Source organism: Phascolarctos cinereus, unplaced genomic scaffold (assembly GCF_003287225.1).
Source record: "Phascolarctos cinereus isolate Bilbo 61053 unplaced genomic scaffold, phaCin_HiC Scaffold_2;HRSCAF=192, whole genome shotgun sequence".
Taxonomy (NCBI): domain Eukaryota; kingdom Metazoa; phylum Chordata; class Mammalia; order Diprotodontia; family Phascolarctidae; genus Phascolarctos; species Phascolarctos cinereus.
Genome location: NW_027555625.1, coordinates 345,602,645 through 345,615,901, shown reverse-complemented (window position 1 = coordinate 345,615,901; position 13,257 = coordinate 345,602,645).

Here is a 13,257-nt window from a genome sequence, read left to right as displayed (position 1 = left end):
AAATGTCTCATTCTGCATATTAAGTCCATCATCTCTCCATCAGGAGACATACATTGTGTCCTCTGGAATCATAGGTGGTCATTACATTGACCAGAGTTCTTAAGTCTTTCAAAGTTGTCATTAGTCCTTCTGTGTTAAATAATGGGAGAGTGACTAGGGAGATAGAAATTGGTCCTGATTTAATTTATTTTAAATGATTCTTGGATATACTTCCATAGACATCTTAGGGAACCAAAGAGTCCCCTCCCCCTGCTCCCCCTATATCTCTGATGGGGTAGTGTGTGTGTGTGTGTGTGTGTGTGTGTGTGTGTGTGTGTGTGTGAAATCTTATTTGAAATAGTCCATATATTCATTCAACAAACATTTGCTAAGCATCTAATATTTCCAAGGCACTGTGCTATTTCAGTTATCTTGTAAAAGTCTTTTGGTGAGCCAAGTTCAGAATCAATTTCCAATATAACCCTCAGCACCAACCACTCAATTTAACATGTATTTATTAATCAACTACTATGTGCCAGGACAGGTAGGTGGCACAATGGAAAGAGCACCCGGCCTAGAGTCAGGATGACCTGTGTTCAAATCCAGCCTCAGACACTTATTAACTGTGTGAACCTGGGCAAGTCACTTAATCCTGTTTGCCTCAGTTTCCTCATCTGTAAAATGAGCTGGAGAAGGAAATGGCAAACTGCTCCAGTATCTTTGCCAAGAAAACCCCAAAATGCATCCTGAAGGGTCAGCTATGACTGAAAACCAACTGAACAACAAAGAGATTCCCAGAAGCGGAAATGAAGAGTGAGAGCACTCCATGCATGGGGATAATGTAGAAGATAGAAATAATAATAATAATAATAATAATAATAATAATAATAATAATAATAATAATAGTGGCAAATAGGCCACTATTACTTTTCCCTGCTTGGAAACTGTTTTTTTCCTTGAGGCTGATAGATCTTGTGACCTGTATCACATGAATCCTTTCTTCTCTCTGGGCTTCAGTTTTCTGGTCTGTACCATGGTAGAGTTGAGCTCAATGATTTGTAAGCTCTCACAGTCTGAAATGGTGTCAAACTTAAGCTAGCAGCATACCTTGCCCCAGCACAACCCAGCCCCTATCAAAGAAGTTATGACTCTCTATTCTGACCATCAGGCAAACAGAGCTCATAGCTCTCCTCCCCTCCCCTTGGCTACTGTGGATGAGTTTCCACAAGAGATGGAGTATCTGCGGGCTAGAGATGTGAGACTAGGATTGGGCTACCCAGCCTCATCAGGGAAGCCTTTCCTTGGTTAAGGCAATCACATGGAACAGAACCTCAAATGAAGTCTCTCAGTGCTTTAAAGGCACGGGGACCATATTACCACAGTTCAGTCCATCTTTTGGCAGACATTTATGCTACTAGGACCAAAGATGTGTCAGCCTTTGGGGTGATTCCCTACCAAGTTATTACCACCAGGGCTCTAACACTCTAAGGAGGTAGCTAGGAAACGAGGAGAAACTTTGGGCAAGTACTGAACTAGTATTTCAATTTGATAGATGAAATCATCACCTGTTCAGGACATTAATCTGTGGTAATTAATAGATTAATGTCATTTAATGGATGAGGAATGCCCTGCTTCAAGACTCCTAGAGGGTTTGTCTAGTTTTCACTGCTGGGGAGTGCTAAGAGCTAATTGTGAGCTTTTTGTTCTGCAAACATTTCCCAGGGTTCCAGCAGGCCTGGACTCCATGCAGGCTCCCCCATGGTTGCCTCCCTCCCTACATCACTCACCTAGTGATCTCAGGAAGGTGGAGCAGAAAGCCAGTGTGGAAGAGACTATTCTAGGGCGTGAAGTGTTAAATTGCTCAGTGGTGAATAACTCACTAAAACATTCCTGTGTTCAATTAAGATTCAGAACAAGGGGCAGATAGTGAGTCATGCACATGCGTGCTGTGCTTTATTTGCATGAGAGGGAAAAGAGGGGTCATAACTCTTACATCAGGGTCTGGGTGGTGGTAGGTACCCAGAATTGGTTCCCTCCATCTTGAAGCCATAATAGTCATAGAATGCCAGGACTAGAAGAGGCTTGGGATGGGGTGGGGGACCTGTAGCCTCAAGGCCACACGTGGCCCTTTGGGTCCTCAAGTACAGCCCTTTGACTGAATCCAAACTTGGAAGTCTTTGCTAGCAAGGAGGTTACAGTACAGCTGGGGAAATAACTGTCTTAAGCATTTGAAAACAGCATCATGTATGGCATAGGAAAGTGTGGGGCTGGGGAAAAGTACTTGTTTTAGAGTCAGAGGGTTCAAATTTGGGTTTTGCCACTTCCTACGGTACAGCTTTGGAGAAGTCACTTAATCTGTAAAATGAGGAAGTTGGGATAGATCTCCTCTAAGATACTTCTCAGTTTTAAAGCTATAGCCCAGCAGAAATGTTGGAGAAGAGGAAGTCAGTGAGAGCTGATAAGTCTTTCTGAGGAAAATGGGAACTGATGAGTGTAAAAGAGGGATTTAGGTTTATCAAAGAGGATTGGGATAGCTAGGTGGTGCAGTGGATACAGCACCAGCCCTGAAGTCAGGAGGACCTGAGTTCAAATCTGGTCTCAGACCAAACACTTGACACTTACTAGCTGTGTGGCCCTGGGCAAGTCACTTAACCCAAATTGCCTTAAAACAAAAACAAAACAAAACAAAAATAAAGATTAAGCAGATTGGAGGATTGCATTCTAGATGAAGGGAATACTATTTGTGGACTCACTAGATTCAGGTCTCTGTAGATAAAGCTGGAAAACTTATGTGGAACCATTGGAAGTCCATTAATCCCTTGCATGGCCATGCTTTCCACCAGGGTGTACAAAGTGACTTGGGAGAACAGTGAGGCTAAAGGAAAGAGTGAGAGCAGGGAAAGAAGGGGAGGATGCTAGACAGTATAGGAAAAAGTTCATAGAGTAGCAGTCAGGCTGTCCAATTGCTTTATTTCTTCTATCAGCCTATCAGCAGATAGTAATAATAATATTTAAAAAAACAATAACTCATATTTCCATAGTACTTTAAATTTTACAAAATTTTTTTTCACAAAAAGGTAGTCTGAGTAGGTAAATACAGGTATTATTACCCCCATTTTATTGATGATGAAACTGAGACCCAAGGAGATTAAAATGAGTTACCTGAAGGTCACCTAAAGGATGACTGAGTAGAGATTTGAAATCCAATTCCTGAAACTCAATTCCAGTATTCTTCTTATTTTATCACACTGCTTCTACCAGGGTGTCTAGAGCCTGGACAAGAACCCAGACTCTGCCACTACTTCACTATGTAACCTTAGTCAAATTTCTTACCTGATTTGGTCTTTTTCCCCTTCCTTTTCTCCCTCCCTCCCTCCCTTTCTCCCTCCCTTCCTCTCTCCCTACCTCCCTCTTTTCTTTCCTCCCTTCCTCCCTTCCTCCCTTCTTTCCTTCCTTCCTTCCTTCCTTCTTTCCTTCCTTCCTTCCTTCTTTCCTTCCTTCCTTCCTTCCTTCCTTCTTTCCTTCCCTCCTTTCCTCCTCCTTCCTTCTTTCCTTCCTTCCTTCCTTCCCTCCTTCCCTCCTTCCTTCCTTCCTTCCTTCCCTCCTTCCCTCCTTCCTTCCTTCCCTCCTTCCTTCCTTCCTTCCTTCCTTCCTTCCTTCCTTCCTTCCTTCCTTCCTTCCTTCCTTCCTTCCTTCCTTCCTTCCTTCCTTCTTTCCTTCCAAGACTATAAGTTACAGTGCAACTGTTGACATATACTGGTAAGGGAAGTTTCCTCATTAGGCATTCCCCTAGACCAATAAAAGCACAAGATCATTCGTATAGCTTGTTACCATCACTGATTATTTTTTAAATCATCTATCACAAGTTGGACACTATTTGGGCATATGAAATAGACCGCCCTGAGACCTCTGTTCTTAAAGTCTAACTGGGGACAGAAAACATATTCCAATGAGTGATCTATACAAGGCAATGGGTGCACTGTGTATGGTGTGCACTACAAGTTCTGTAGGAGTTCTGAAAAGGGAAAGAGCAATGAAGATTGTAAGTGATGGTGGAGGAAGTGGTTTTCCTTTTCCTCTGGATGGGGTTCATTTAAGAAGATTTTGGGCTGGTGAACAAGATAGAGAATACATGAGAGGGAGAAGTTTGGTGTACTAACTCTTGCTGGACCAGTGAGAGAGAATTGTTGATGGGTAGACAAAAGTATGTTAGCCCCACCCATGAGAGTTGTCTGGTTATATAATGAATTCTCCTTACGGGGTATGTGGAGGTCCTGTATGGGGAGTAGGACTATATTAAGGTTGACAATTCGAATCAGTTAGAACAAAAATGGAGTTGAGGAAATAGATATGTATTTTATATACAATGTAACATAATAATGAAAAATAAATCCATAGCTAGGGTAAGTCACTAGGACTTTGTCCCAAGGTGAAAAAATTTGTAGGGCACTGAAATGTAGAGGGTGCCAACACACTGTATTTCCTCTCTTCTATACTCCCCCTGTCTTCTTGTAGGATCAAAGAATCATTGATATAAAGTTTGAAGGGACTTTAGAGGACCTAGTCCAATATCCTCCTTTGACCAATGAAGACGGATTTGATCTCCAGTCATCTGACTTCAAACCCAGCACTCTTTCCACTATATCACAGTGCCTCTCAGCAGCCTTCCCTACCCATGGCAACAACAAAGATTTCACTGCCTCTTAGGACACACATTTTCCCAATCACCATACTCATGTTGAGCTTCCTGCTTCGTCCACTCCTGTCTTCCCCATCTCCAGCTTGACCTAGGCAAAAGCTTTACTTCTAGTTATGGTTCTAGTAGAAAGAAATCTATGCTGGGAACAGAGACCTGGCTTCAGGGAGCAGAAACTGTTTATACCTTTCTCCATATCCTCATCACTCAGCACAGTGCTTGGCGCACAGCAGTGCTTAATGAAAGTTACATGATAACTTTATTATATATATAAAATGAATAGGAAGTTGTACATAATAGATTAGCAGCTTAGTGTGAAATCATCTTCTTTATTATACTATGTTATGGAAATGCTTGTTTTATTCCATAAATTAAAAATAAAATAAATAAATTTAGAAGAAATGAATAAATAAATGTGTGTTGACTAACTGACTGGCTAGTCCAGACTCTTGTACTATATAACCTTGGATAAATCCCTTGCTTGATTTTGGCCTGTTTCCTCTAAAAAATGAGGGGGTCAATCTCTAAAGGCTCTTCAAACTGACATTTTGGGTGCAGGATCCCTTCCAGCTTTGATGTTTCATAATTCTGCTGGGTCCATTGTTCATCTTGTCTTCTTGGGCATTCAAAATTGCATCACCTTTATCAATCCTAGGATAAAACTCAGTGAGGAAAGAAAAAAAAAGGTAATTTAATTCATGAAGTTTCTAGATGCCCAATGGGGATTAGCCACCTAGAATCCAGACAAATTCAGCAAATGGAGGACAGAGAAAGAGGGCTAGTGTGTCCCTTTTAATGTCCCCTGTGAACGTCAGGGCTGATCCTGCATCTTATCAGGCAGGGTTTGTCCCCATTCAGCTACTTTCAGAGATCAGTATGTACCCATTTGCTGCTCCTTAGAATGACTGTCTTAAATTAGCCCACAGTTTCCAGGTACAATCAAATGATTGCTCTCTTATTTATGCCCTTTTCGGTAGAGATAAGCACATGAAGTTTTTGTTCTTGAGGTCTCAGCTCTTTCAGGTCAAGATCACTGGGCACCCTTTGCCTTGAGTCGAATTTCTATCCCCCCATACATATATCCCAATATTTTCAAATCAAGTTGTTCTTGGCTCTGCTTTCCTACCCTAGACAATTCCTGTGTTCTCAGATATGGTTACAGGCCACTGATGCCATCATGGAACACTGCACATCACTTTCCCAGAGACCCCAGTTATGCCCTTGGCTCTCAACCTCTTTGCTTGTCCTTGTTCCTATGTTTAATATGCTCTTTCCCCAACTTTTCTCATTAGAGGCCAGTGGAATGGTCATGCAGGAGAAAGTGTTGGGTTTTAGTCAAAAGACCTGTGTTTGGGGCAGCGAGGTGGTGTGGTGGAAAGAGCATTGGCTCTGTAGACAGGAGAACCTGAGTTCAAATAGGCACTCAGACCCTTGATACTTACTAGATGTGTGACCCTGGGTAAGTAACTTAACCCAGACTGCCTCACCAAAACAACAACAACAAAAGACCTGTGCTTGAGTCTTGACTCTGCTATTCACAACCCGTATGACCTTTGGTAAGTCAGTTTCTGGGGCCTCAGTGTCTTGCATGAATGGTCACATTGAGACTTGTATTGTAGGATCTTGGATTGGGAGCTAGATGGTTCCTTTAGGCTATCTGGCCCAAACTTTTCAGTTGATGGATGAGAAAAATGGACCCACAAAGTGCAAGTGACCTGCCTAGGGTCACAGAGTAGCAAAGTTGATACTCAGACCCATGTCCTAGGACTACAAATCCCAGTATTCTTTCCACAATACCCCATTGCCTCCATGTTTATTTGTCTCCCTATTTTATTACTTCCTCTACCAATAGGTTGGGAGCTCCCTGAGGATAGAGTTATCTCTCATAAAACATAGCTCAGCACAGAACCTTGCATATAGTACGCCTTTATAAATGTCAGTGGGAAGGAATTTAACTGGGCATCCTGAGTTGTGACAAGGAAATCAGACATTAGACTCTCCAAAGACTCACAGTCTCAGACTGATAGAGACCAATACGTAGACAATTCAGAAAGTGAGTGAATGGAATGAAGACAGGTAATAGAGAGCTAATAAGTGCAGAAGATTAAATATTTACATTGAGAACAGGAGGAAGGTTAAGTGCACCAGTGTAGGAGTGAGTGGGAGAGAGTGGAGAGGGCTTGAAGGTTAGGGCGGTGAAGTTGAGAGAAGCCATAGTGATCACAAAAGTACAGATGCTAGATGGTATCCTGAAATATCCCTCCAGACTTCTTAGTGAACACATCAAGAATGGGGCCCATTCCTAGCACCTGGTGAAGCCGGGTCCTAGTCCCCTCTAAAGAAGAGTTTGAAAAAGGGAGCCTGGGGAAAGGTGCAGTGAAATCTCTCTGGATTCAAATAAGTAAACTAGAAAGAAAGGCAAGGGGTGGGGGGTGGGGTGGGGAACTTCCTTCCCATTTCTCCTAAGCTCCAAATCTAGGGAGCCAAGTGCTGAGGCCCAAGAATTAAAAGAGGTATTTAGTTTTGCATAATTAGATTTGTCTCCTCTACGGTGGCTGCAATTGGGAGAGGCTGACTTCCTGATACCAAGGTCACTTCTGCACCTGTGCTGGCTTACCTGCACTCCCCTCCCCCAACCAGCTTTTTATGAGCAGTGCTGTGAGGGGGAACAGGGACGTGGGAAGCAGTTCTCATAGGGAGAGATCATAGAGGTATTCAAGGGCCTCACTGACCCCTGAATTATGGGAGGAAATAATTTATTGGGTATCCTGGCTCTATCTCCTCTTTATTAATTAATGTGGCTTGATGTTACTAGAAACATGCCTTGATTTTATTAGATTGTTATTGGATTATTGGAGTTGAAAATTTCATTGAAAGTCACCTAGTCCAGTCACCTCATTTTACGGATGAGAAAGAAGAGGCCCAGGGAGTCAAGAAGTAACTTGCCCAAGGTCACATAGCATATTAGTGGCAGATTTAGTGTTAGAACCCAGGTCTCCTAATTCCCAGACTCTGTTGCCTCTGTTGGGCTCTCCTTTAAGAGAGCCCCAAAGAAATGTCCTTATATTGGTGAACTTGGAATCACAGAGATTTGGATACAAATCCCACTTCTATGTGACCTCCGGCAAGGGTTTTTCCTTTCTTGGGTCTCAGTTTTCCAGTTTGTAAAGTGGGGGAGTTAAGACTGATGTGGAAGATCTTTTCTAGGTCTAAGTTCTAGGAATGATCATTTGGGCTATCCTTCCCTGGTTTGTTTATATTTACCTTGAGAGGTAATGACCAGACTTTTCCTGGTGTGCTGGAAAAATTTTAACAACCAACTCTCTGGAAATATTATATGTTTGTGAATATGTATATGTATATATGTATGTATGTATGTATGTTTGTATACACACATATATAACCAACACACTTTTAGGTTTAATTTGCATTATTAACATTTTCTCCATCACTTTCTTAAGTTCAGGCCATCAATAAAACAATAAATCAAACCCCTGACTTTTGGCATCTACCAATTTCCAAGGTATAAATTCTCATGCTGAAAATTTAACATTCGGCTTTGAAGGGCAGGTACAAGCTGATTCTAGCACACCCCTGGTGTAATTGCACATTGGCTTTATACAAGAAGAGATGGGCATTTTGTTTTGTTCATGATGAGTTCATCATCTTACCTGTCCCTCCACCCCTATAACTCATCAGTCTTGGAGGCAGGGCAAGGTCCAGTTTGTTCTCATTGGCCCAATAGCACCGTGTTCCTGGCCATTTCCCCATTAGGTCTTTCTGAGGAGATGCCCCAATGCCTTAATCTGGCTTCAGATTAAGCTAGGTTTCAATTCCTTCATTGGCACAAAGTGGAAACAATGAGGATGTTCTTTTTCGTCACACATCTCACCACATATAATTTATGTGTGGAGGACAGCTTTTTCCAGAGAATAAATTTGAGGCTAAAAGGGAACTTAGAGGACAATTAATCAAGCCTTGTCACCTTAGAGATAAGGAAACTGAGGCCCAGGCAGGTAGTAAGTGGCAGAGCTGGGATTCAAATTCAGATCATGAGATCATAAATTTAGAGCTGGGAGGGACCGCAGTCCCTTCTCCCTGTCGTCTATTGAAATTCCTTCATTTTTCCTGTGGAGATGCTGAGGCTCAGAGAGAAGAAACAAGGTGCCCAAGTCACACAGTAAGGTGAGAGATGGAATTGGAACTCATTCCACTTTGCTATGTAGGCTTTAATCCAGAGTTCCTTCCTTGATCCCGCATGCCTCCATTTCCAGTGAGGAATAGAAATCCAGCGGCTAGTCTGGTGCTGAGCATGCATCAATAGGCATATATGTCACAGAAAGACCTGGGATTTTATTTTATGGGAATTCCACATGTGTAAACTCCCTCCATCAGGACAGATGATATGCTGCCCATAATTGTGGGAAATTATTTCTTACATTAAATTAAATTAAATATAGCAAATATATTCACATAAATATATTAAATATTTAATTTTATTATATTTAATTAATTTTAATTAATCAAGCATATTTTAATTGTCTTTAATTTATCTCTTGATAGTTTCTACCTAGAGAACCTAATTCATGCCTCTAGGGCCCTACTGAATAATTTCTGTCCCATTTCTCTATAACAATCCTTCAGATATTTGAAAAAAGCAAACATGCACCTCGCCCTCACCAAGTCTTCTTTTCTCCCTCATAGATAACAAGTTACAGATTCCCAAAGTCTGCCCTCCAATGAAGATCATAAGTAACTGGAAGAACAGGGATGCGCCTTATAACTTAGAAGGAGACCATATCTTACCGTCCGTATTCACCTAATCCGGTTCTCAGCCAAATTGTAAGGTAAATAAAGTCTGTCTTTGGAGAGAGGCAGAGTGCTGTATCTGGAGTCAGAGGACCTGGGTTCCAACATCAACTCTACTCCTAATGATCTAATCGAACAAGTCACTTCACTTTTCTAGGATGCAGTAACACAAGGAGGTTGTTCCTACCCACGTCTCCTTTCTGTTACCTCCACTCTCTTCTTCAGTTCTTTCCGTCTTCCCTCTATCAAAATCTGTCACAGGAAATGATCCAACAAACGTATTCACACTGGGTCATATGGGACAGTGTGGGCAAATATATTGATGTGGAAACATATGTTATTTCCCTTCTCTTGATTCTGCTTTCTTCATCTGTAAAAAGAAATGAGTAGGACTAGATGATGTCTAAGATCCTTCCCAGTTCTAAATTTAAAATTTAAGACTAGGTTTAAATTGAGGGTCTGCTGCTTAAAAGCTGTGTTCACCTAGACCAGTCACTCTCGGGGCCTCCATGTTCCCATCTTAAAAATGAAGAGAATGGACCTGACTATGACCTCTAAGGTCCCTTTCACCACTAAATATATGACCTATGATCTTTGAAATATATGACAATTTTTTTAATTCCCCTAAGTTTTCTCTGACATTTTAAAGGATAAACTTTATAGAAACTGTCACTACAATTTTCTAATCATCCTATAGTTAGAAACAATAAACAAAATGATTTGAGATGACTCTTTACTTTGGTGTCCTGTTCCAGAAATGTATGTGGGGGGAAGGGGCCTTGGAGGACAGAAAGATATTTTGGAGAGCTAGGACTTGACCTGTGACCTTGATCATACCTCCCCAAAGTCCACCATCAGCTTGCCAGGATTTGGAATTTTGTTTTAGGTCATAGTTCCAAAGTCTGATTTTGATCCACGGGGTCAAAGTCCACTGTGAGTTTAAACCAGGCCCCCTCTGAAGCCAACCCTTTGTTTTTTTCTTTCTCTGGGCCGCTCCTTACATCGGTGGGCCTTATAGTTTAGTCTGGTAAATCATTGTTTAATCAATATTAAATCATTCACAGTCTAAGTGTTTACTTATGTGCTTTGAATCATTGCTGGCAATAAGAGCAAGTGATGCCCCTAATCTGCCTTCACCATGCTCCCCAATACCCTAATTATGTAATTTGGAGAGAACATTTCCTGACGGCAGTTACCTAGTGCATGGCAACAAACCCCGATTGGGGAATGGACCAAACAACCACGTAATAGTTAGCACATGTAGGCCACAGCCATCGGCTGGGCAGCTGAGGGCCTGCTTCCTTCACTCTGGGGGTGATCACCAGTCTTTTTGGCTTAAGGTTTTCAAATGACAGAACATTAGTGCCAGGAGACATAATTTCACATGAAAGCCCTCCAGCTAATAGCCCATCTTCAGACTTGCTGAGTTTACAGAATAAGCTCTCACTTCAAATTGTTACAGATTTGGCTGATGGAAAGCATAAATCTTACCCAGCTGATAGGGAGACGGCCTAAGGAGGCTTTGCAGGGACTTGGTACGGAGGAGAGTCCAGACCAAACCTTCTTCTGTTTTTGTCCCACACTTCATGCAGTCCAAACATTTCTGTACTGCAGCATGACCATGTCAGGAGATATTGAAGCAAAGGCACTAGCCCCTTTAAAGCTGAAACTTTTGTTGAAAGTCAACAAATGTTTCCTGACTGCCTACTACGTGTAAAGCACTACATCCACTTTCTCAGATTTCATCTTCACCTTGGAGAGTCAATAATCATAGGCTGGATCAAAAACATTCAAAAATGTTCAAACAAGACAATACGTACAAAAGGACTCTAGAAAACTACAAAGAACTATATTATTGGACAATGGTTCACTAAAACTTCCCTCTCTTTGAAGTAATCTCTTATTTTCACCTCTTTCTAGAGAGCTTTGCACTCAGTAGGCTCTTTAATAAACCCTTTATTGAATAGAATTGAATGCAGTACTTCAAGCTTTCCTAACAATTACCTTGTGAGGTTGTGAGGCACCAGAATTGTTATTCCCACATTAAGATCAAATTGGTACAGTGAGAAAGAGCTCTGCTTCTGTATCCATAGGATCTAGGTCCAAATCTTGCATGGAGGATACTTACTACTTACTTGACCTTAGCTTACCTGAACCTCAGTTTCTTCACCTGTAAAAAGAGGGGGGTTGAGTTGGAGTAGATGGCTGAGGTCACTTCCAACTATAGAGCTATGATTCTAAATATCAGAGCCAGGATTCAAATCCAGTTCCTCTGACCAATGTTCTGGTCATTGCTGAGAAATGTATGGTGTGGTAGAAAGTACATTGGCTCAGACTTAGGTACAGTTCCTGGCTTCATGTTTGGATTATGAGAGCAGAGATTATAAGGTTATAGCCTTAGGGCTTGAAGAGACTGTAGAAACCATGCAGTTCAACTGCTTCATTTTACAAATGAGTAAACTGAGATCCAGAGGGCTTCAATGGATTGCTCAGTATCACACAGGTGACAGTAATAAACATCAGAGCCAAGACTGTACTGCAGCCCTCTGGCTCCAAATCTGTGCTCCTTTCACTGTACCAAAAATCACCTTTTGTGATTCTCAGTTACCTCTCCCATAAAATGAACATGATGGATGAAATGCTCTTTAAGATCCCTTTCCTGCTCTGAAATCCTGTGAGGTTTCCATGACATCTGTTACTATTGATGGGCTATGTGATGAATTGGAGCAGCAGCTTCCCCAAACTCCTGTGGGCACATCTTTCTCCCTGGCCTCAGTGCTTTGCCCTGTCTCGAGTGTATAGATGACACTTATAGTTGTTCATCTGTCAAAGAGGAGCATTTTCCTCTCATGGGGTTGGGATGCTGCTTTGCTTGGGTCAGAGTGGGCCAAGAACCTTGGCTACTTCCAAAATAGGAATGGAAAATGACCTTCTTTTCTTTCTCCAATTTCTCACAGGCAGGGATGTTGGTCAAACATTCAGTTGCTATCGAAACCACTGGGAAGACTTCAGTTGGTAGGGGGATGCCTCACCTGCCTCAGTTGGGTTGCTGGTTTGCAGCCATTGCTAGGGGTGGAATCCAGCAGCTTTTTCATGACTGCATAGCAACATGACCCAACAGTGTAGCTTCTGATTCCCAGATGCTCAAACAGAGCTGCAGGGGAACTTGGGAGAACTCACAATTGATGCCAAGATTTTCCTTTGGCCCTAAGTCATAAGCTAATGCTTCAGCCCTCATGGAAGTTGACAGTTGCTATGGGAATAACTTCTAGTACCAATGGAGATCTTTGATTTTTGTGACTGGGGGGCTTTCTTGTTTCCTTTCTTTCATCCATGAAAGAGCTCCATTGGGTTGGATGTGGTCCACTTGCTGACTTCTGCAGAGAGAATGAAAGCCTTCAAAAAGTTGCCATTTTGTGCCTACTTCCACTTCTCCATGGGGATAGCAAAATGGTGGGACTGGAAAGACTAAGGGGAGAGACTACGCCATAGGGATATTTGAAGGGCGTTAGGGTAAGAGTGTTTATAGATTTGGAAGAGATCTTAGAGGTCATTTAGTCCAAACCTTTCATTTTACAGATGGGTTAACTAAAGCTCAGAGAGGTTAAGCATCTTATTCAAGGTTACAGATAGTGTGTCAGAGGCAGGATTTAAACCCAGTCTTCTTGAGTGAAAGTCCAGCTCAATATTGAAAAAATGGTGACAGATATCAGTCATTTCCTTGGGATCGGGTAACAATAGTCACAAGTTGGAGCTTCATTGGATCCAATGTG